At 38.0% G+C, this 22889-nt stretch overlaps 1 pseudogene; it reads left to right on the top strand.

Annotated features, from left to right (window-relative positions):
• Positions 1–13241: 13241 nt before the first annotated feature.
• On the top strand, positions 13242–14334 carry LOC131408715 (olfactory receptor 51I2-like; annotated as a pseudogene).
• Positions 14335–22889: the final 8555 nt, after the last annotated feature.

The following is a 22889-nucleotide window of genomic DNA, read 5'->3' as shown; positions in this document are numbered from 1 at the left end:
TCACTTAATGGAATATTATGGGTAATAATCCGTATTAAAGGAATATTATGTGGACCTTTAAAGACTCTGCTATAAAATGAAACATGTATATAATGTTAAGAAAAACAATAAGGACACGTGATTGAAACTACCTTGAAAAACAACCTATGCCTTGAAGGAAATGTGCTCAAATTACTAATGACTTATTTTTGATCCTACTTTCTAAATTTATTTGTTATGGAGGTCTTGTTTAGTTGACACGTACAACTTTTAAAATGGGGAAAATGAAACTAATAATTTACATAAACCAGGGCTCGTGCCAGACCTCAGTGCTGGTTTACTACCCATTACCTGGGAATTTAAGCCCTATGTAATAATAACAATGGATATATCTTGAGTGCTTACAGTCTTTCAGTCACCATGATGAGTGCTTTATATGTTTTACCTGATCTTCACAGCAACTTTATGTGGTAGGTACCATTTTTGTCACTGATTACAAGTGACAGAAATGAAACAAGATAATTAAGTCACACTTTTGTGAGTGCTGTGCCAAGATTTGAAATTAAATTTGATAGCCAAATACAGTTATTTACAGTCCATGTTATATTGCTTCCTGTTTAACATGTGCCATTTATTTCCTCAGCCTGTGAAAATCCTGTAAAGCTTATGCTGTGTGCCTTAGAAGATGAATGACTGTATTTGTGTTGAGAGGTAACCGCACCCTTGCTATGGGCAACAAATCTAGATTACTCCTCATATTCTACAGCCACCTTGCATGTTCTACAGCCTGCTTCTTTCCAGATTAAGGGAGAATATTTTTGTCTATTTATCTCTTACATCTTCTCAATCATGTCTCTCTTTCTTTAGTGTAAGCTGTATCTTTCAAATATTTTGAATGTCTGAGTTTTAACATAGGTATAAGATATAATAAAATTTTATTTTAAATTTTGCTAAATGTTATGCTTATTACTTTTACATGTATAGAATCCAAATCTCAGATTTGGAGATGTGGCAACTTCCCTAGTCTTCTTTCCCACCAGTGCCGGAATTTGAATGCATCTTTTCTCAAGGTGGGCTATTCCCATTGTGTTGTTGAGCAGATCTGATGAGAAGCTGAAATCTCACTATCATTGTGCCTATGCATCCCCTCGGTAGCTTCACTGAACAAATCTTGGGTAGGGGACTTGAGTGGATAAACCATGGAGGAGACTCCAACCTACGGGCTCTTTCTTAGGAAGAGGGAACCCCAGACACTTAACCTCTCTCCTGGAGAAGGGCCCTCCTGGCATATGTATCTGTGAGCTTCCAATTGTGGTTCCCTGCTCAGAGACAGTAAAGTGGTTTCCAAAGTCATGCAGCTAATAAATGCAGATAGACCAGGGCTGAGACAAAGAGGCAGAATGGAAGAAATGGGTGACTTCCCTAAAGAAATGAAGGGATGCCCATGCTCTGTAAAAGTGGAGATTCAGGTATTGGGCCTCACCCCAAATAATGAGGTCAGGGGCCTCAGTTTACGACGTTGAACCCCCTTATGTCTCTCTCCACAATCTCCATCCTCTTCCATCTCCCTGTGCATTATTCTACCTCAAATCTTGCCCTCCTGCCTACTTCCATATGCCTAAGAACATGGCCAGATTGACAATTTAATAATGCATGTATCTTGCTCCCAAATCTCTTACTGTATCTACTGCAGCCCAACTTATTCATATTCTACTGCTGTCTCCCCTACCCTTCTCTCTCCCCTAAGATTTTCATTTTTTAAAAGTTATCCAAATACTTGTATGCCAATATTCATAGCAGATCTATTCACCATAGCCAAAAAGGGGAAAATAACCCAAATGTTTATCAACAGATAAATGGATACACAAAATGTAGTATATACATAGAATGGAACATTATTTAGCCATAAAAAGGAACAAAATTCTGATACATTCTAAACCATGAATGGACCCTGAGAACATTATGCTAAATGAAATAAGATAAGGTGCTTAAAATAGGCAAATTCATAGAGACGGAAAGCAGAATAAAGGTTACCAGGAGCTGGGAGGAGGGTAGGAGGAGGAGTTATTGTTCAATGGGTATAGAGTTTCAGTTTTGAGATGAAAAAGTTCTAGAAATGGATAGTGGTGATGATTGTACAACAGTGTGAATATACTTAACTCTAATTATACACTTAAAAACCTGTTAAAATGGTAAATTTTGTGTTATGTATTTTTTACCACAATAAATAATCATCAAAGAAAGAATGGAAAATATCTCATTATCAGTTTAATATCAAGACCATGTTGAAATGACTGTATTTTGGATATGTTGGGTTAAAGAATATATACTATTAAGGTTTTTTAAAAGTATCCCAAAGAGGATTTAATCCCTCATATTGAGAGGAAGACAGAACCCTGGGGTAGAATTTGGGATCTCTGAGCTATAGTTCCTATTCTGCCACTAGGTGGGTAACCTTGTCTAATTCACATAAACTCTTTGAACTAGCTCTATAAAATATAATGATTAAATTACATAATCTCTAAATCCCATCCCCATTCTAAATATCATGTGATCTGAACATTAAGAAGCCACGAACAATTCCAAAGGGACTGTAAGGCTGAAACCTTCAAGGGATTCCTTCGGAACTGCTTTCTGACTCACCTAAGAAAGCTAGCCCCCTTCCTTGAGGCCACACCTGCTGTTTGCCCAAAAATGGTATTTATCAACTTGATCTCCTACCCTCTGATTCTGCCAATTATGGTTCTTCCAAAAATCAAAACTGTTCTCAAAGATTGGCAATGTTCCAATCGAAGAGATAGGCTTTCTAAAAGGAAACCCAGTCCAACAGAAAGAGCAAACGGTTCTGTGGCTCAAGTCAATTCACCCTCTGTGAGGCTTGTTTTCCTCATCTGTTTATTAGAGATGATAATAGTATCTACCTCTCAGTGTTTTTGTGAGAATTATCTGCAATAATCCATGTACAAAATTTAGCACATAGTATGAATTCAGTAAATACTCATTATTCTTACCATGGATGGGGTGGGTAATAATCTCTGCTTCATAGCGATATTGAAGGGATAGAAATGCAGCAAGCAAGCCAAACAATATTTTTTGGGGGGAGGTGAGAAAGATAAGCCCTGAGCTAACATCTCTTGCCAATCCTCCTCTTTTTGCTGAGGAAGATTGGCCCTGGGCTAACATCCATGCCCATCTTCCTCTGCTTTATATGGGACACCGCCACGGCATGACTTGATAAGCGTGGCTTGGTGCACACCAGGGATCCTAACCTGAGAACCCCGGGCCACAGAAGTGGAGCATAGGCACTTAACCGCTGCGCCACTGGGCCGTCCCCTAAACAAAATTTTTTTTGAACACTCATCTGGTCACATTAGCCTGGGACCTTAACGTTTAAGAACTGGGCTTTCTCTCTCTCTCTCTCTCTCTCTCTCTCTCTCTCTCTCTCTCTCTCATACCTATCCCAGGACTAAGGTTGGGGGATGGGAAAAAGTAAGGGAGCATGGTGGATGGGGGAGTTGGGATTTAAATGAGATTCAGATGAGATTGAAGTGGCTGATGTTATGCACTAAAGGAGGAAGACCAACAGAAAGGCCATAGTTTTCAATGTTGTCCCAGGAAAATGAGATTGCGTTCTAGAAGGTGGCAAACTAAAGGGAAGTTAGGGCCATTGCTTACTCCTTGATCACGTGGACAAGTGTCCTGAGAGTGTTTGCCTTATGGTTCCCATTTATCTGAAACGGCTTCCAGAAGGAGGTCCTCTGGGTGCTTGGGGAGCTGAGTTAACTCATAGAGGTGGTCCCAGGCCACCCCTGTGTGAGAGGCCCCTGGGTCTCAGGCAACTGCTCACTGGAGTGAGAATATCTTTCCCAGCAAAAAAGTGTCTCCAGGGACCGAGGACCGTAAAAACACTGCCCTGTTCCCAGCCATGTTTATGTTGGCCTGGTCAATGGAGTGCAGCAGTTTAGGTAGCCAACTCCCCTTGAGAGCCAGAGAGTCTGAGGTTGCCCCGTAACTAGGACAGCTCCCATCTCCCAGAAATTTAATTTAGCCCCCATTTCTGAGCAGCATATCATTTATCCCAGGCTGGATTGACAAGAACTAAGGACAGAACATATGTTTGTTTGTTTCTAGGCATAGAAATTTCTCCAAGTCTTTTTTTATTATTGGAAGACAAGATTTACTCTCAATACGTATTTATGACTAAAGAGTACCAGCATCACATATTTGAGATTCTTTCCGATGATGATCACCGCCAAATCTCCAGCTGGTGCCAGAATTCATGCCCGGTGTCCATTTCTTTGATATCATTCAATGTTAAACATTCAAGAGTTGTTTACAATTTTACAGGCCCTGTAAAAGGTGAAGGGAATACAAAAATAAACAATAGTGGATATTATAGTGGGTGTCAGATATTATCCAAAAAGCAAAAGATAACAAATGTTGGCAAGGGTGTGAAGAAAAGGGAACACTTGTGTACTATTGGTGGGAATACAAATTGATGCAGTCACTATGGAAAATGGTATGGAAGTTACTCAAGAAATTCAAAATAGAACTACTGTATGATCCAGCAATCTCACTTCTGTCTGAGTATATATCCAAAGGAAACAAAATCATTACCTCAAGAGATATCTATACTCTCATATTCATTGCAGCATTATTTACAATAGCCAAGATATGGAACAACATAAGTGTCTGTTGATGGATGAATGGATAGAGAAAATGTGATATATGCGTATTATATATAATATATGAAATATTTTCAGCTTTGAAAAAGAAGGAAATCCTGCCATTTGTGACAAAATGAATGAAACTGAAGGGCATTATGCCAAGTGAAATATACCAGACAGAGAAAGACAAATATTGCATGTTATCACTTACATGTGAATCAAGGAGGAAAAAAAAGTCAAACTATAGAAACAGAGAATAGAAAGGTGGTTTCCAGAGGCTGAGGAATGGGGAAATAGGGAGAGGTTGCTAAAAGAATACCAACTTTCAGTTATAAGATGAATAAGTTCTGAGGATCTAAGTATAACATGGTAACTATAGTTGATAACACTGTATTATATGATTGAAATTTGCTGAGAGTGGAACTTAAATGTTCTCAGCTGAAAAAAAAAGGTAACTATGAGAGGTGATGGAGGTATTAATTAACTCAATGGTGGTGGGAGTCCTTTCACAATGTATACATGTATCAGATCATCACATTGTACACTTTAAATATATTATAATTTTATTTTTCTAATTTGTTGAGGTCATATCGGCTTATAACATTGAGTAAATTTCAGGTGTACATTATTATATTTCATTTTCTATATAGACTGCATTTTGTTCACCACCAATAGTCTAGTTTTTATCCATCACCATACATATGTGCCCCTTTACCCCTTTTCCCTCCCTCCCACCCCCTTCCCATCTGGTACCCTTAATCTGTTCTCCTTATCCATGTGTTTATATTCCACATATGAATTAAATCATACAGTATTTGTCTTTCTCCATCTGACTTATTTCACTTATGATAATAGCCTCAAGTTCCATCCGTGTTGTCACAAATGACACTATTTCATCTTTTTTTATGGCTTAGTAGTAGTTCACTCATCCTTATCCTTCTTCTTTATCCATTCAGCCATTGATGGGCACCTGGTTTTCTTCCATGTCTTGGCTACTGTGAAAAATGCTATAATGAACATAGGGATGCATAAATCTTTTTGAATTGTTGATTTCATGTCCTTTTGATAAATACCTAATAGTGGGATAGCTGGATCATATGGTATTTCTATTTTTAATTTTTTTAGAAATTTCCATACTGTTTTCCATAGTGACTATACCAGTTCACATTTTATTTGTTAATTATACCTCAATACATACAAAAATTAACTCAAAATTTATCACTGACCTAGATGTAAAAAAACAATTTAGTGTAAGCGTAAATCTATAAAATTTTTAGAAAAACATAGGAGAAAATCCTCAGGATCTAAGGCAGTGTTCTTAGTCTTGACACCAAAAGCATGATTCATTCAAGAAAAAAATAATAAATTAGACTTTTTAAAAATAAAAATTGCTGCTGCGTCAAAGACTCAGTTAAGAGGATGAAAAGAAAACTTACAAACTGGGAGAATGTATTTTCGAATTATTTATCCAGCAAAGGATATATCTAGAATATATAAAGAACTCTGAAAATTCAACTGGAAAAAAACAATCTAATTAGAATTAACCAAAAGACATGAAGGACATGTCATGGAAAAAGATATACAGATGGCAAATAAACACATGAAAAAATGTTCAAAATTGTTAGCCAGTAGAGAATGAAAATTAAAACCACAGCAAGAGGCCAGCCCCAGTGACCTAGTGGTTGGGTTTGGTGTGCTCCATTTCAGCAGCCCAAGTTTGGTTCCCGGGCATGGACCTACACCACTGGTTGGTGGCCATGCTGTGGCAGTAGCCCACATACAACACAGAGGAAGATTTGCAGCACATGTTAGCTCAGGGTGAATCTTCCTCAGCAAAAAAAAAAAGAAAAAAGAAACAGTGAGATATCACTACACATCTAGCAGAATGGTTTTTTTTTTAAGGTGAAAACATCAAATGTTGGCAAGGATGTGGGGAAACTGGATCACTCATACATTCCTGGTTGAAATGTAAAATAGAATAGCCAGCTACTCTGAAAAACATTTAGACAGTTTCTAAAAATACTAAACATGAAACTAACATATGGCTGAGCATTTGCACTCCTGGGCATTTATCCCAGAGAAAAGAAGAGAGATGTTCACCAAAAAGTTGTACACAAGTGTTTATAGTAGCTTTATTCTTAATAGCCAAAAACTGGAAACAGCACAGATGGTCTTCATCAGGTGAGTGGTTACACAAACTGCAGTACAGCCATGCTCTGTAATATTGCTCAGCATTTAAAAGGAAGGAACTGTTGATACACAGAACAAGCTGGGTAAATCTCCAGAGGATTATGCTGAGTGGGAAAAAACAAACAAAACCCACAATCCCAAAAGATACCATACTATATAATTTCATTTGTATAACATTTTTGTTATATAAATTTAACATTTTATATATAAATTTATATATAAATATTTATATATATTAAATAAATTTATATATTTAACAATTTATATAACATTTTTGAATGGATGACATTATAGAGAGATAGAACACATTATGGATTGCCATAATTAAAAAAGGGAATGGGGAGGGGCCAGCCCAGCGACGCAGAGGCTAAGTACGCGTGCTCCGTTTTGGCGGCCCAGGGTTTGCATGTTCGGATCCCAGGCGTGCACTAACGCACCGCTTGTCAAGCCATGCTGTTGCAGCATCCCATACAAAAAAGTAGAGGAAGATGGGCATAGATGTTAGCCCAGAGCCAATCTTCCTCAGCAAAAAAGAGGAGGATTGGCATTGGATGTTAGCTCAGAGCTGATCTTCCTCACAAAAAAGAAAAAAAGGGGGATGAGGAGGGAGAGAAGTAGGAGTGTCTATAAAAGCACAACATGAGGGATCCTTGTGGTGAAGGAAATGTTCTGTATCTCGACTGTAGCAATGTTAATATCCTTATTTTGATACTGTACTTTTATTTCCCAAGATGTTACCATTGGGCAAACTGAGTAAATGGTACATGGGATCTCTGTATTAAGTCTTACAACTACATGTAAATCTACAACCATCTCAAAACAAAAACTTTTTTCTAAAACAACATCTTAAAGGGTCTTAGGTTCCATGCTATGGCATTTAGATTATTTTTTCCTGTTAAGGGATGGGCAGCCAACAAAGTGATTAAAAGAGAGGAGAGGAGATTGACATGATGCCCCATGTGCCTTAGAATGGTCTCTCTGACAGAGTGTGGATGTAGGAGTGGAAGTGGGTAAGAGAGAAGGTGGGTTGGACAAGAATCTTAGAGAAGACACACTTGATGACCTCCATTTCCTGTGTGAAGTTAGGAGCTACTGAGAGCAGAGATGGCAGGTTGGATAAAGAGCTTGAAAAGAATGGTGACAGTTTAAAAACTGAAAGGAAGGAATTGAAGAGTGATGCTAGAGTCTCAGCTCAGGTTAATGACCACACATTTGTTTTGATATAAGATTTCAAAGTTTTATGGTTTTTCCATAAGTTTACTTATCACCTCCGGAGGAGAAAGGTAGACAGACAAGCTAGACCCAGTTCAGAGTGAGGGAGAGTGCAGCCAAAATCAAAGAGAAGAAAAGTCAAAAGTGCCCACTGAAAGCAGCTCCAGGTGAATGACTGTAGTCCAAATTGGTTTAGGAAAGAGCTGAGGACACAGCTATTTTGGGGTGGAATTCTCCAGAATGTGAGAAAGAATGGAAAAAGAGCTTGTATGCAGTGAGAAATAGATCAGGAATTTGAACCCAGGTCTGACTGGCTCTGTAGGTTATGTTCTTTCCATTGTCCAAGTTCCCTCCTTTTTGAACTTGTCTGATTCAGCAGCTCAGTCCCAGGCTAAGAGTGTGGGCAGAATCTGTGCCAGCCCCAGTCTGGACCTGCAAGTCCTGGGGTCTGTCCCAGAATGAGAGATGATTGTTTAGAATAGGGTCTGTAAGCCTTTTAGAAGTCTGCTCCGTCTCCACTTCCTCTAGGAAGCCTTCCCTGACTCCTTTAGGCCAAGTTAGGCCAACACTTCTAGGCTCCCAACATATTGATGCATATCCCTACCCTCTGCAAGGACTGGGAACTCCTGCAGGACTCCTCCTGGGGCCTCACTGGGAATGTTGTCCTGGAAGGATTTCAAATGCAGATGAGATGTTGACAGTCTTTGAAGATAATTAAACATGGTGGGATTTTGTAGAATCTATGATCCTGTCTCCCTTTGCCCCTTATTATTTAGTCACTCCAAACACTTCCTCTGATTCCAAAGTAAACCCACCTTTTCCATTCCCCAGGGACCTGAGTGGAGTGATTCTTCTCTGCCCCAGGCTTGGCCTTCTCTGGAGATAGGCACTGCTGCCAAGCTATCCCCGTGCAGTGGGATAAAACCAAATCCCTCTTCCACAAAGACATCCTGCAGGATGTGGAGTGGCAGAGCAGCCTGGGACAATGGCCAAGGTGAGTAACCTGGAGCCCCAACACACCCCCTTCTTCACTTCCCAGATGGATGACTGCCAGCACCTCAGCCTCAGATGGAGATATCAGTGGGAAGGGTCTGGAAATAATGCAGAAGGAGGAGAAATAATCAGTCTTAGACAATGAGAGATAGTAGTCCCATGTACTGCTTGAAGAAGACAGCCTGAAGAACACTGCCTTCCTGAGGTTTGGGGAGTTTACAGCTCAGAGATGAACTGGAATTCTAGACCACACCTCCAAGGAGGTATGTCCTTCACCGTCTTGAGAGGGAGTAGATAGAGGATGTGTCAATGTCCATCTGGCATTCTGAGGTCATCTGAGCACTGGTTCAGTATCTCAGCCAAGCTTGTCCTTGTCTGGACTGGCATTTCTCTGCAGGCATGCCTTGTCACACTCATCTGCTGAGAGGGCCCCGGGGTGGCCACCTCATGAGGCAGAATAAACCTGATTGCCAGGACTCTGTGAACCAAGTGGGGAAAAGAGGGCTGGGCAGCCTCACCTTTTCTCAATTGCCTTGTTTTCAATATGGTTCCTCTTTCACTTCTGTCTGGCATCTCTGAGTCCAGAACCTTGCTAGTAGAATTTTCCAGAAAGTAATCTGTCTTCTGCAAGAGTGTACAGTACAAGAGAGGGAATCTTACAGCTGCTCTTTACAAAATCATCCTGTTTTCAATCCCACTCCTCACTCTTGCATTTATCTACTCTAACCCCTTAGGCTTTTTCAAGTGGATCTGTAGCATAACTTCCTCTCCATAGGAACTCAATCTTCTATTTCTACAGGTTTCTTACAACTCTTCTTATTTTTATCGATCAACCATAGTATTGTTGATATGCCTTATATCACATTCTGTTCTTCTGTTACTATGAGAAAATATTTTTTTATTATTTACTATCATTTAAGTGGGGTTTTGGAGAGAGTGGAGATAAATGTTTGTGTGCAATTCACCATGTTTAACTAGAAAACTCTTCCCATTAAATGTTGTTACTTGTTATAGAGAAAACTATTGATTTGCTAATATTTTCTTATGAAAAAATTCAAAAATACTCAAAATTAGAAAGAGCATAAAATCAATCTCTATATGACTATATCCAGCTACCATAATCATCTGCTCGCAGCCACTCTTGCAGCTTAGCGCCACACAATTCCCTCAGGTGTCCCCCACTCCCCCAATTATTTAGAAGTCAATCTAAGTCATTATGTCATTCTTATTTTGAAAATATTTTCAGATATTAAAACACAGCCATAATGCTATAATCACACCAAAATAAAACATCATTATCAAGAATTCAACCAGTATTCATGTTTCCCCAATTATTCCAGAAAAGTATTTTTGGTTCTTAGTTTGCTCACTTTTTATATTTGATTCGCTCAAAACAATATCCTAATGAGGTTCATATGTTGCATTTGGTTGATATAAGTCTCTCTTAATCTATAGGTTTTCCCTCTTCCTTTTTTATTTTCTTGTAATTTATTTGTGGAAGAAGCTCGAATTTTGTTCTGTCAAGGTTTTGGGGTTTTTTTAATTTGGATCTTTCTCACTGCACCACTTGGTGTCTTGTAACGTGTCTGCTTGGCTGCTGTCTCCTATATTCTCTATAAATTTGTAGTCAGATATGAGTTAGGCTTGTTATTTTGGTAAAATATCTAATTTTCTCTCATTTTTCTGATGCTATCAGCACTTGAAGATTTTTTTGCCATTATTTCATTGGATTTGTAAAAAAGAAATACTTTAGTTCTATTATTTCTTAGTAGCTGGAACACTTCTGTAGAGAGAAACTTTCTTTCATCAATTTTTTTTCTTTACACCAGACAACAATTTGTAGAAAAAAGGCAGGTTATTTGCAGTTTTCAGAGTACTGACTACCTAGCCTTGGTGACCTCATCCTCACACACACACACACACACACACACACACACACTTAATGTATTTCAGTCTACTGCAGTAATTATTCTCTTTGATGATCAATTGACCCATAGTCGGCAAGTGGGAGCCTCTTAAGTTGACTTCTTTGTCTTTTTTAAATGATCCTAATTTTCTTTGGTTGGTTCCTTGTTTTCTAGTATTAAAAGATATCCAAGCTCATCTGGTATATTTCCAGCCCAAGGCTTGAAATCAGCCATTTATCAAAGGCTATCTGACTCCTTTTGGGGGAGTAGGGTGTTTAGAGACCACGTCTAAGCATTAGGTGTGTTCCTTGCTACTGAGTTGTTCTTGTTTGTCACTTTCTGTGAATAAAGCTGAGAAATACATATTAGTTAAAAGAGAAATATTTCTTGAGCATATTCTTATATTTCCATCTCAACTTTATGATTACAGCATTTTAATTAACTTGTTTGATTTTAGATATGTATCCTTTATTCTTAATCTGAAAATTCTAGTTCCAAGGGCATTAAAATAATTACTCAAATGATTTATCCTATAATAATGGTCCATATTTGAAATAATAATTAAAATATTGACTTTGATGTATTTTTTCCTTTTCCACCTGAACAACATTCTAAATGTATTAGGAATACTAGATTACATCAATTTTTCCACAAGTCTCTGTATACATTGATCCTTTTTTTGTGGTCTAGTGGTCTTAAGAGATTTCTGGGCTATCTGACATTTTTCCATTTTGAGATTTGTGGCTTCTATCAGAGTGCTTATATAATTTTCATTTCTCCTTACAATATAATAACTGTAGCTAGATACATCTAGATTTGCTTATTTGTCAGTATTTATTTTCTGGTACATTATAAGCAATTTGATATAAAGGTTTAGGTTTTTTTCTTTCATCTTTCAGAAAAATATTTTTTGATACATTTGAATATTTTTCTGTTTGTCATTTTTACTTTACTCCTATTCAAGAATGCCTATGTTTCCAATTCCACTGTTTATTTGGCATATCTATTATGTTACCTCTAATCACTTTTATCATTGTTTTAATTTAATTTTGTTTTATTATTCATAATTCTATTCTATATCTCTGAGTATTTTAAGCAGTACACCTTTTCGTAATGAAAATATTTTCTATTTCATGATAGCTTTTATAATTTTCCTCATGTTATTTTCTTTGGTTTACATTTTGATTTTCATTTTCTTTTTTATTATCAACTCATTATTATACTCTAATATCAAAAATTTTAATTTGGTTCCTGATTTATTTATTTAGAAAATTTTTATAAAGAATTTTCTTCTCTTTCCTAAATAATTCCTTATCTCAAAGAGTATTTTCACATATCTTTAACTTGTTTTATGCCTTTTAATTTTTATGAACTATGTCTGCACAAATTCTATGTTGGAACTTCTCCGTTCCTCATCTTTGAATGAGGTGACTTCCATTAGAACTTGATATTTGCTCAGAAATAGTGTCTGAAAGAGAAGGCGTGGAGGGTGACAAAACTGACACTGTCAGCAGCTTTACTTGACTATGCTTTCTTTCAAAACCTTCTACCAAAAGATGCACAATTCTCTGCTCTAGAGGCACAATGTATGTCACTCCCGTTCCAAAAGAAAAGAAAAAAAAAAGGTCAGCCTTACGTTCAGAGTGAGCTGATTCCATTGGCTAAATACGGCATAACTGTAGACCCCAGCGTTCATACTAAAATTCCTTTTGTCTCACAGACCTATTTTTGATGGGTTTTAAAATCTCTGATAAAAGATATTCCGGTGGCTGTTTCCCTTATGTTCTTTTATTGAACTACCTTTTGAGTGTTTTTTGTTTGCTTATTTACTTGTTTGTTTGTTTTGGGGGGGATTTAAAGGTGAAACCAAGAAAAGAAAAATAATAAGTCCATGCTGTCAACACATCAGGCATCTACAGTATGTTTGGAATTTATTTCCATAGGACCACTGTTGCTGGCTTAAAATAGAGATTTCTGATTAGACTCTATAGAATTATCTCACATATTTTTAAAGAAAACATTACTTTCATCAATATGCAAAGAAATCAGTGTTCCACCCTACCAAATGATATTTCATAGTCAATCAGCTTAAATAATAGTTATTCTCCAATTTGCTTTTAGATAGAGTATGTTCTTAAATCTCCTTCACATTTCATATTTGCTATCGCATGTGAACTCAAGTCACCTAACATCAGAGTCGGTGTTTTTTCCAATAATTTTGTCTTGTCTTCTTAGTTTTCTGCTCAGTTTAAAGAGGTGACATCTTGCTGGAGAACTCATCTGTCCTCCAAGGATGCTCCCTTCCCAGTCCTATGTCAACATCTCTTTCTTCCAGCCACCTGCCTTCCTGATGAATGGCATCCCAGGGCTGGAGGCCATTCACGGCTGGATCTCCATCCCCTTCTCTGCCATGTATACTGCAGCCCTCACTGGAAACTGCCTGATCCTCCTGGCTGTGAGGAGGACTCCCAGCCTGCACCAGTCCATTACTACTTCCTGTCCATGCTGGCCGTCGCTGATGTGGGCCTCACCTTGTCCATACTGCCCACCACCCTGGATCTGCTTTGGTTTGACCATCAGCTCATCGGCTTCAATGCCTGTCTGGTCCAGATGTTCTTCCTCCACTCTTTCTCTGTGGCAGAGTCCTCAGTGCTCCTGGCCATGTCATTTGACGGCTTTGTGGCCATCTCCAATCCCCTGCGCTATGCAGCTGTCCTCACAAATAATGTCATTATCAGGATTGGGCTGGCCATTGTAGTTCGAGCCACTGTGTCTCTCTTCCCACTGCCATTCTTGCTGAAGCGACTGAACCTTTGCCCTGGCAAGATCCCCCTGTCCCACTCATTCTGTTTCCATGCAGATGTCATGAAACGGGCCTGTGCTGACATTACTGTCAATATCCTTCTATGGGCTGTACATAGTTATGTCCACAGGAGGTATAGACTCCTTGCTTGTTGTCCTGTTTCATGCCCTTATCCTTCGCACGGTGATGGGTTTAGCCTCTCCAGGGAGCGTGTCTGGGCCCCCGACACTTGTGTTTCTCATATCTTAGCTGTTCTGATTTTCTACTCCCCAGTCATTGGAGTATCCATGACCCACTGTTTTGGGAAGCACCTACCCCTCATTGTTCATGTTCTTGTTGCCTATGTGTACCTAGTGGCGCCCCCTGTTCTCAACCCCATCATCTACAGTGTGAAATCCAAGCCCATCAGGGAGGCCATGCTCAGGGTGCTGATGACGTAAGGCTAACAGAATCTGAGAGAAAACATGGTAGGTCAAATTTTATGTCCAGATAGCCCTTATTCAGAGCCTTGACCTAGATGCATTATCAAGAGTATGACAAGTAAATGGATAATCTCAGACTGATGGGTGAAGAACAGTCTTGATTCTTCATTCATTAACATCAGATTTTTTTTAGTGTTTACTTGTGCAAGAATCTGTGTATTAGAGCTTATTAAAATGATATTAAACTTTAATATTAAAATTTAGAAATATTATAATGAACCATACATGATGTCCTCCCTCTGTTGGAGGACCGAGGTCTGTAAATACACAATTATAATAAAGTTTAATGGGGCTGCAATAGGTACACACAAAGTACTATAGGAACCTGGAAGAGGGTTTACTGCCTTGACAAGAGGAAATGAGAAAGGTAGCAGGTAAGAAGGAGGCTGAAATGTGAGTAGGAGTATGTCAGGTAGAAAAGATAGGCAAGGGGATGTAAAAAAACCCCTTGAAAAAGGGAAAAGAATGTAAAAAACACAAAAACTAAAAACTGAGCTGTGGAATAATTTGCTATGCTCCTGGAAAGGTTAGTAATCATATGTGGCTCAGAATAATCTTTGTGTGTGCTGGAGGGAGAACGATAGGAGATGAGATAGAAATGATGGGCAGTGGTGAGGTTTCTTGGGGCTGCTCAGAACTATCGAAACATTTGATCTTCATTTTTTTTGTTTAAAAGCCAGCCATGGAAAGGCTATTGCATTGTTAAAGGTTGAACAGTCTTAACTGTGCATTACAGATTAGGAAGGTGAAAGTGGAGGAGAAAAAGAACCAAGGAAACCATCTAAGAGGTTGCCGTAACAGACTAGGAAAAAGAGAATGGAAGCTAAAATAAAGTCAGCGTCATCACTGGTGGAAAAAAGTAGATATATTATAAAAAAAATTATCTCTCCATTTCCTTTCTTTGTCTTCTGAAAGTGCCCAGGAGCAATGACACCAGTAGCAGTGAGCAGAGCTAGCACCCACCTCCTGCTTTCTAAATACCATTCCCCACTACAAATAACCCGGGATTCTTGGAACAATAGTAATTCCAGGTATGACTCAGGGAAAACATAAGCTGATACTGGAATAGCTTATGCCTGAAGCAATAAATAATACAAAGACAATAGGGCTGTGTAAAAAGAATACACAGAAACTCATTTGAAGGGTCTACCATTGGCCAAAGGTGGGTCAACTGGAACATTAAAAATAATTTTGACAGCAATTGATGATCATGAATTGAGTTTTTTGAAAATATGAGTCCATGGTGATATTTAAAACAAAGAGGGAGAATAGAAGAAGGAAAAAAAAAAAGAAAACTCTTCTTAATAGAAGAATGTCATGTAATAAATGCTAAAGTATTATAATAGATTCAGAAAATTACCTTTTTGCAGTTTTTAATGTAATTTAAAAAATAATCAAAAAATTCATAAAAGATGGGAAAAAATATTCATGCAGTCTCAAGGTATCACTGCAAAATTTACTTACTAAATAGAAAAAGATGAATGTACCTTAACAATAAAAAGACTGGCAGTTACTACCTTAAACATGTGGTTGAATTTAGCTTAACCAATAATGGGATAATATGACCTTATGTACCTTCTGAGATGAACAATAAGAACACAACAACACATGTATAAATTCCTACCAAAAATGTTCAATGTGAATCTCATTAAGAGGAAACTACCAGAAAAATCTTAAATATGGGAAGCATCACACACACACAAACTAGCCTGAAATCTTTAAAAAATGCAAAGTTATAAAAACTATGTCAGAGAAATTAATCTAAATTAAAAGAGATTAATCAGACATAATGACTGAATACTAGAATTAACTAGTAATTATTAGGACTACTGTGAAATTTGAATATCTATAGTACATTGATGATATTATTAGGTTAGTATAATTTGCTTAGGTTTGAAAATGGTTTTATGGTTATGTAAGAGAATCCATTTTTAGGAGGTGTATACCTACTATCTATTAAGAAGGGCTATAACGTTTACAGTTTACTTTCACATGAGTCTGCAGAAAAGTCTCTGTGTGTGTGTGCATGTGTGTGTCTGTGTGTGTGTGTGGAGAGAGGAAGAGGGAGAGAAAGAGAGAAAGATAGAGAGGGAAACCTTCACGCTCAGGATCCTATATATTAAGAGAGATAGGACACTCTCTCGGATGATTATTGAATGCTAGGAGAGGACCTAAGACTGACCCTGGATAAGCTGATCCATGGGTGTTGAATGCAGAAGTAGAATGTGGAGGAAGCAAAATAATTGTATTTCCTCTTGATTAGAATGTGATTTCCATCATTAAGACTTGAATTGAGACTTTGCCCACTCCAACCCCAAGCCAAGTCAAGGGTTTCAACAGTGATCCCTCAGCACCCTTGCTTCCTTCAATTGTAGGACTTACACGCTATATTGTAATTATAAGTGATTGCATATGAGACCGTGAAATCCTTGAGGCTGGAGATCAGGGACTATGTTTTAGTTCTCTCTGTGTTCTCAACGTGGGCCTGGCACATAAAAACTCACTGCTCAGTAAATAACGTTTTAATGAATGAATTAAGACGCGGAAGAATGTATCATAGGGTCTGTGGGTCTTGTCAGAAATGAAAAATCTCTGGGCTCAGGGTCTAGCATTCCTCCTGCCATTTACCTCCAAATGTAGGCAGCAGAGGGATGAACCCATAATTGCACAGCCCTGGGGAATGGATCTCCCAGCTTTCTTTACTGCTATAGTACTCCCCTACTGCTTTCTCCGTCTTCACTGGAAGACTCTAGTCCTTCCAGGAACCGATGAAATGTTCTGTCCTCTGTGTCCTGTTCCTGGAATTTTCTCTCTTCTACTCCCCTTGCAGCTTGGATACATCCCTCTTAGGGCACGTATCACTTGCTACTAAAATCGTCCTTTGTACTGATCTATTCTAGCTCCTTGAAGGCAGCACTGAAATCTGATTCACATTGAATGCCTTCATTACTCAGAAAAGGGATTGACCCAGAGGTGGCTTCAGGAACATTACTGGAATAAACCTATTTATGAATCATAATATACTCTGAAGTTTATTCATTCGTTTATTCAGCAACTAGTTACTAAGTTTATACCATATTCCAAGCAATGGAAGTGGTAGATACAGCTCTTCACAGCTGTGGATCAAATGGGAATCCCTTGCTCCAAAAGAACATGTCTTTGTTCCAGAATGGCCTTCCTCTGGTCTTCCACTACTGCCTGAGTGTATAATATTTGAGACTCTACACTTTAGTACACATCATTCTCTTCTGCCTCACCTCTTAAAATTCAGTGTCCCTTGCATAGAGACACTTCCAAGGTCATTCCAAAGAGACCACTCAGGCAGGCACTTTATTCACTGACACACACTGGCAAAAACTTGGGGAGTGATAATTTGAAGGCCAATGTTTGGAAACAAATGTTCTCTTATGATGCTTCTGCACATATACCTTTGAGATTCTGATATCCATTCTTTTGGGTATATATTTAGAAGTGAGATTGCTGGATGATGTAGTAGTTCTATTTTTAATTTTGGGGGGAGCTCCATACTGTTTTCCATAGTAGCTGCGCCAGTTTACATTACCAAAAACAGTGTACAAGGGTTCTAATTTCTCCACATCCTCATCAACACTTGTTATTTTTTTTTTAATGATAGCCACCCTAATGGTTGTTAGGTAATATCTCATTGTGGATTTAATTTGCTTTTCAAAAATAATTAGCAGTATTGAGTACCTTTTAATATACCTATTGGCCTTTTTGTGTCTTATTTGGAGCAATGTCTATTCAGTTCCTTTGCCCATTTTTTAATGAGGTCATTTGTTTTTTTGCTATTGAGTTGTAGATGTTCCTTATGTATTTTCAATATTAATCTCTCATCAGGTATATGGTTTGCAAATATTTTCTCCAATTTTGTAAGTTGTCTTTTTACTCTGTTGCTTATTTCCCTTGCTGTGCATTAACTTTTCAGGTCGATGTAGGTCCATTTGTCTAATTTTGCTTTTGCTCCTTGTGCTTTTGGTGCTATGTCCAATAAAGCATTGCCAAGTCCAATGTCATGGAGGTTTTCCTCTATGTTTTCTTCTAAGAGTTTTATAGTTTCAGGTCTTATGGTTAATTCTTTCATCCAATTTTAGTTGATTTTTGTGTATAGTGTGAGATAAGTGTCCAATTTCATTTATTCGCATGGGGATATCCAGTTTTCCCAACACCATTAGTTAAAGAGATTGTCCTTTGTCCATTGTATATTCTTGGGACCCACTTCAAAAATAAGTTGACTGTGTATGTGTGAGTTTATTTCTGGGATCACTATTCTACATGTCAGTTTTTATGCTAGTTCCACGCTGTTTTAAACTACTAAAGATTTGTAAAATATTTTGAAATAAGGAAGCGTGATGCCTCCAAATTTGTTCTTCTATCTCAAGATTGCCTTGGCTATTTAAGGTCTCTTGTGGTTACATATGAATTTTAGGATTGTTTTTTTCCATTTCTAGAAAATATGACATTGAGATTATCATAGGAATTGAATCGAATTTGCAGATAACTTTGGGTAACGTGGACATTTTGACCACATTAACTATTCCATCCATGATAATGCAATGTCTTTCCATTTACTTGCGTCTTCTTTAATTTCTTTCATCAATGACTTGTAGTTTTCAGTGTACAAGTCTTTCACCTCCTTGTTTAAGTTTATTCCTAAGTGTTTTATTCTTTTTAAATCTTTTTGAGGCTATTGTAAGTTGGATTATTTTCTTAATTTCATTTATGGGTAGTACATTGTTAGTGTTTATAAACACAAGTGGTTTTTGTATATTGATTTTTTATCCTGCAACTTTACTGAATTTGTTTATTAGTTCTAACAGTTGTTTAATGGATTTTGGGGGGTTTTCTACACATAAGATCATGTTATCTGCAAACAGAGATAGTTTTACTTCTTCATTTCCAAGTTAGATACCTTTATTTCTTTTTCTTGTCTAATTGCTCTGGCTAGAACTTTCAGCACTATGTTTAACAGAAGTGGACAGAATGGGCATACATGCCTTCTTCCTGATATTAGAGGGAAAGCTTTCAGATCTTCACTGTTGAGGATGATGTTCATTGTGGGCTTGTCACATATGTCCTTTCTTATGTTGAGAGACATTCCTTACTTATCTAGCATTCCCGTGTTAATTGCAGCATTCTTCACAATAGCCAAGATATTGCAATAACCCACAAATTTATCAACAGATGAACGTATAAAGAAAATGTGGTATACACACACAGTGGAATATCATTCAGACTTAAAAAAGATCCTGCCATTTGCCACAAGGAAGTTTTTGGAGGAGATGAATATGTCTATTATCTTGATTGTGATGATGATATCATGAGTGTATGCATATATCCAAATTCATAAAACTGTATACATTAAATGCAGTTTTTTGTATATCAATTATGCCTCAATAAAGGTATTCACACACACACACAAAGACACACACACACACAAAGATGCTTCTGCATTACAGCCCTGGGGCCTCTTCATGTTTTAAATTCATTTCACTCTTTTAGAAAGAAAGGAAGGCCCTGGGTACAGAACAAGATAGCAAGAAAAGTTTCCTACTTTGGAAGACACTCTGCCTTTCTAAGAACATAAAAACAGAGATATGGAAGAGCTCCCTGTAATATGCCTGCCACTGTTCATCTCTCCATGTCTTAAGGCCCTTTCTTCCTCATCTACCTCCTCTGATTACCCAATACATATTTGCTGTGGAACAGAATGGGGCTTTCATAATGTCACATGAGGAACAGACACAAGAGGTGGGGTGGCTTAACCTGTTTGAAAACCCTGGGGAACAAGGAGAGAATGGAGGGAAAAGTCACACATAAACCTGAATATCTGAAAGGTTGTCACTTGGAGGGACCAGAAAGTATTCTGTGTGACTGCAAATGGCAAATCGGATATCACTGAAGAACACAGTAAAAGAAAAGATTGACGTGCCCAATAAAATTTCCTGCAGATGTGGTAGAATGGATGAACCTAAAGAGGATGATGATTCTAACTTTCTCCTCCTCAATGCAGTTGCTCAAATATTTCATTTCCCTTATAACTCTCCAACTCAACGGTCATATCCCACACATTCTCCATTGCCCAGGAAAAATTAAGCAAAGAATATCCTCTGTGGCCTGTTGCCTGTGGTCTGGACATCCCTGGGGAGCAGAAATTCACTAAGGCATCCAGCCAGTGGTATAAAGGTAGTATCTTAGCTTCAGAGTTTTCCTGGGCTCCTTCAGGATGTGGAGAGGTAGAGAAAGAGGCTGTGACAACAAGTAGGGTGAGTAACTTGGGACCCAGATGCAAATTCTTCTACACTAATTGGAAATATCGGGGCCTGGTTACTGAGTCTGAGATCCCTCTTCTGTCAGCTACTGTCAGGTGGAGGAGCCAATTTGCTGGGGGATGAGCAGGTGTCAGAAGGAGAAGAAGAGGAAGAGAAGTAAGGAGGCCTGGACTTCCATAGATGGCAGATCTATGCCCTTAGATAAGGGAGAGGAAGTAAAGAAAGCTACTTTACTAAAGCCGAGAGATTTCTCAATTCAGATAATTATTCAGAAACCCAGACTCTGACTCCAAGAAGATTAGCACCGTTTTGTTTCTCTAAGTAGGACAACAGTATAAAGGGTTTCTTAAAACCCCATCCCACTTAGCATCCCATGAGTGATCTGAATCTTTGCTTGGTGTCTCAACTCTCACTATGAGATGGTCCTTCACTTTCTTCTGAGTGAGAAGAGTTTTTAGAAAAGCATGTGGCTTATATATTGCAAAATGATTACACTATAGTGATGGATAACACCTCTATCAGGTCATATGATTACCATTTCTTCCTTGTGGGAAAGAAAAATAAAAATACTTGGATTTTGGTAAAGTAAAGAAAGAATGGAAGTTTCATCCTATTGTTTCCAGGCAACTTGACTTTCCCAGATACACCCACACACAAGTTAACAGAATTCCAGAGTGCTAAAATGGAAATGATTTAACTCCTCGTGGGAGAACTATGATTTGTAATATCTTTGACCCTTTAGTGTCCTGGAGATAATAATAAAAGACCAAACCCGGTCTGATTCCCGGGTTCAAATGATTTAATATAATGCTTTTTGACTTCTTGGAAAACAGAAAACAGGACAATCCAACTTGACTAATAAATTGGGCATTTTAGTAAAGCAATAAAAAAAAACCTGTCCTTACCCCACACAGAATCCTTTCTCAATGATAAGCCCCTCCTAACACTGTAATATTCACAAAACATGAAAAGGGATAGAAAGGCCATTATCAAGAGACAAGGGAGAAACTGGCTTGACTGTGTAAGAGTTGCCCCTAATTTTTGTCAACCTGTCTTAAATGGAATCCTATAATTTTACCCTTTTGAGCTCTAAGCTCCTTATTATATTCAGCTTAATTTAGCATTTGAATCCTTTTACCGTGATCCACAGCAACAGATCACACAAATACCCAGAATTCAAAGGACCTACATATAAACCAAGGAACACAGGCAAGTTCTAAGATAAGGGATGGAGGATTCATGAATTACTCAATAATAGATTAATCAATGCAGGATGAAAGAAAGAGAACTGTGACATTAATCCCTGGTAAAATTAATCCAGCACGTTAAAAGGAGAGCCCAGAATTCACCCTCTATTCTGATTTAAGATACCAATGACGAAGAGCATTTTCTGGATTTATCCTAAGTAAACCCAAATAAGATTGAATGAAAATAAATATTAACTGAAGGCACCACTGGTCTTTACTATATACAAACTATCTAGTATAAATTGTGAACATACACACCTATGAGGTGGTGTATTAAGGGTGGGGTGGAGGGGAACTGGATTATAAAATTATAGAGTCTTCAGTTATTCGTTTATTCATTGTGCCTGAAAAACAAAAACAAAAAACAGAGGACAGAAATTTTGAAATCATCAAAATCAGAACAGATATTAAGTGAGGTTTCTGAAGAAACACAACTTGGATTAGTAAAAATAAAAGCAGGAAGGAGGAGATAATCAGCACAGTAAAAGGCAAATGGCTGTTTTTTTTTCTGAAGAAGATTAGTCCTGCCCTAACATCTGTTGCCAATGTTCCTCTTCTTTTTTTCTTTTTTCTCACCAAAACCCCAGTCCATAGTTGTATGTCATAGTTGTAGAGTTATAGCTCTTCTATATGGGACGCCACCTCAGCATGGCTTGATGAGCAGTGCATATGTCCATGACCAGAATCTGAACCGGCAAACCCCGACCCACGGAAGTTAAAAGTGGGAACTCAGCCACTATGCCACCAGGCCGGCTCCAGCAAATGGCTTTATGAGAAAGATCCAAAGGCTCACAATGAGGAGTAAAAAGATTTTTGGAAAAATAGGAAGGGGCTTCATTTACAAAGTCCCAAATCATGTCACCAGGAAACATCACAAGAAAACAAACTCTTCCAGATGATCTGATCCCACCAACCCCACAATTTACAAATCTGCAGTCTCCAAAACAGCCCAAGGCCAGTATAGGCAGTGTGAGGCTGCTGAAAGCGTTCAAGCCAAACAGACCTGAATGTGAATTTGGACTCATTTTCAGCATGACCCAGAGGAACTCACTTTTAACATTATCCTTATTATTGTTATTAGTATTATTTGATAAAGAGCTACAATAATGCTTACTTTAT

This window comes from Diceros bicornis, chromosome 7, assembly GCF_020826845.1.
Source record: "Diceros bicornis minor isolate mBicDic1 chromosome 7, mDicBic1.mat.cur, whole genome shotgun sequence".
NCBI lineage: Eukaryota > Metazoa > Chordata > Mammalia > Perissodactyla > Rhinocerotidae > Diceros > Diceros bicornis.
This window is presented reverse-complemented; position numbering and strand designations above follow the sequence as displayed.